This window comes from Cydia fagiglandana, chromosome 10, assembly GCF_963556715.1.
Source record: "Cydia fagiglandana chromosome 10, ilCydFagi1.1, whole genome shotgun sequence".
Lineage (NCBI taxonomy): Eukaryota > Metazoa > Arthropoda > Insecta > Lepidoptera > Tortricidae > Cydia > Cydia fagiglandana.
The window spans coordinates 13,622,599-13,625,643 of NC_085941.1; the positions used below are offsets into that span (position 1 = coordinate 13,622,599).

The 3,045-nt window shown below is 37.0% G+C and overlaps 1 long non-coding RNA gene across 1 annotated transcript; it reads right to left on the reverse strand.

Annotated features, from left to right (window-relative positions):
- Positions 1 to 439: 439 nt before the first annotated feature.
- LOC134667922 (uncharacterized) lies at positions 440 to 1,266 on the reverse strand. Its single transcript, XR_010098703.1, has 2 exons — positions 1,065 to 1,266; positions 440 to 991 (listed from the first exon to the last, which is right to left on the reverse strand). It is a non-coding gene; the product is annotated as an uncharacterized LOC134667922 (long non-coding RNA).
- Positions 1,267 to 3,045: the final 1,779 nt, after the last annotated feature.

Genomic DNA, 3,045 nt, shown 5'->3' on the forward strand with positions numbered 1-3,045 from the left:
TAGTAGAGTCGGACCAAGCTAACTCTGCATAGGCATTTGCTATTATAAAGTGTGACAATGTCATCACTAACTTCAAATATCTATGAAAATATGATTTTTATATTATGACACTACCTACTATACCGTGAAAAGTCAGTTTAGATGAACGCTATTACTTAATAGTTAGGGAGGCGAGGTAGCTAAATGGCGTAATTCAACGGCGCCGTCGAGACCTATCAAAATCGAAAGATAAAATAATTTCGAAAAGAAAAGCTCGTATGGCAAAAACCATTTTAGCGGTGGGTTTGGCGTGTACGGTTTTTCAAAAATGTTAAAAAAAACAGTTACTTGGGCATTCTCGAGCGCGTCAGATATTCATACTACGTATGCCCCGAGTGCCTCTGATAACAACGGTATACTAATCTGCCGGTTTGCGTGGTGGGGGTAGGCATATAAAGTAGTCAAAAATGCAAAAAAAAAAAATTTACTCGAGCGCGTCAGATTTTCGGAAGGGGTGTTAAGTAGGCCCCAAGGAAGCTTCCTTTAAAAAAACTGACGATTTCGGCGTGACGATAAGTTACGATGAATTTTTGAAAATGCAAAAAAAAAAGTTTTTTTGAAATACTCGAGCGCGTCAGATTTTCATAGGGGAGGTTTATCTCGGTATCCTGAAAGCATATTTTTTTAATCTGACAAAAATGTTGGTGGGTTCTCTTAATCTGACCGAAAAAGGTTTTTTGGTTTCTTTTTTTCCTTTCTTTCTCCTTGATAAAACGGGGAATTTAAGAATGACAATAAAGCGATAGATACAACCAACGTAAATGTAGATGAAATGTAGTACGAAGTGTATTATTTATTGTATAAAAAAATGAAATGATATAAAAATTGGATTATAATTGTATTGTTATGTATGATTTTTACATTTTTGCTCAATACAATTCATCTTCTTCTTCTTCTTCACTGGAACTTTCATATTGTGGCTCCTCATCCACAATTCTTTCCTGCTGAGTGCCTGCAACATCCGTAACAATTATTTCTATTCAGTAATTTTGTTGAAAGAATATTATAGAAGTACAAAAATTTACCTGAATCAAGCGTCTCGTCATTGCTGTCCTCAGTGTCATTCTCGTTGCCCAGAATATCCGGCGATACAACAACATTTTCATACGCATCGGGCAATTGATTCCCGATAAACCACGTGAACTCGAATTTATTATTATTTTCATTCCACCCATGATCGGTTGGTGCAAGGTCAGTGATGTCGGATTTGTAAGCATTCCTCCACAAATTGGCGATGTACCGAGTTCTGAGGCAATGTTGGTATAGCTCTGACTGGCATGGGGGTAAATTGCAAAAAACAATTTGAGGATCAACAGGCTATTGAATAATATACATACATGAAACTGTACATGTTAATAATACTTTTGTAGACAGATACGCGTAACTTTTTCCGAGTCCACGAAAATTGTCGAGAAGCTTTAGAAAAAAATATTTTGAGATATAATAAAAGTCACATAATTTAATCATCGTTATTTCATATCAATTTTTTTTAACACCCTCAGTTTTCGAGATATACTCAAAAAACCGAGAGTTTGAGTTTTTATGATGCTTCAAGTCAAAAAGTTTGTTTAACTTTGGACAAAAATGTAAAGAGACCTTTTTTGTGTAAAATAAAATTACCTTTTTTGTTTATTTAAACTTTTTTTTTGTAAAATGTATCGTTCGCGACTTATATACCGCAACGCGTTCTTAGGAAGACGAAATGGCTCCTCCACACTTCCGGTCATGCGGAAACCGGCATATTTTGTATTTTTAGTAAGTTTTAGATTATATTCTTCAAAATAAAAAATAAAAAATTCGCGCTCGAGAATGCCGGATTAACGTTTTTTTTACAAGTTCGCGACCCTATAACTCGGCGGCGTCAAGGACTTATCGTCAGATTAGTTAAATTTAGTCTTTAAACACTAAAATCAACCCCCAATATCTTAATCTGACGCGCTCGAGTATTTCAGACTATCCATTTTTTTTTACTAATCTGATCGTCTATCCTAGGCGCGCGTCACTACATATAGAGATAATACTTGACAAGGTTGTTCTATTAGGTCTAAGGTATCTCTCATATCTTAAACTGCCACGCTCGAGTATTGCCGAAAATTCCCCTATTCGCCTCCCTAACTATAAATATTTGTTCATGAAAATAATCACTTATAAAAACTTTTTACAAAAAAAAGAAAGCCGACTTCAAAAAGGATGAAATAAAATATTATCCTATTTTAAGTTTAATACGTTACCAACTGATATGTTTGAAGTCGGTGGTAAGCCAAGTAGTATTGATACCAGTCAAAAATAATCAGCTTTATGGCTATGAATCCCATGTAAGTAGGTACCCAATTCTATCTGCCTCTTTGACGCCTTTTCATGATCATAAACATTAAAGTAAATTGGCATACGACCACGACCACGGCTATCCGCTGAATCTATCATCATAATTACCCAGTATTACTTACCCAGTAAAGTGGACCCGGGTATGTCCTTAAACTACGTCCAAGACCACCGGTGGACGGGCAGCAGCGTCCCTCAAATTCGGTGTACTCGATCTGCGATCGCCAACCGGCCTGCCAAGCGTGGCGATTATGGCATTCACCCCCCAAAAGGGGGAGGCCTATGTGCAGCAGTGGACGTCTTATGGCTGAGATGATGATGATGATTTAATTACCCAGTATTACCGAGTAAACTAAGTAGACACATTTTACGGTATTTATACTGGTTAGACACAGATTTCCTGCACGAAAAACAATAGCAATCCAGGGCATCGTGCCAGCTATACTAACAAGGGGAGGCTCTCGACGCTCTCGTGCCTCTCGACCCCGCTTCTTAAGAGTTTTGTTTAAGCCACAATTAGGCGAATGCATCGTTTGAGTGCACTTTATATTCTAGGAAAAACAAACCAATGAAAATCTAAGCTTGCGATTGCGGGTGAAGTTCTAAGAAAAGTTTATATTTAGTTCCTGTGTTGCCTATAATTATTATAAGTATGAAAAGCATCACTTATAGTCGCACCAAACA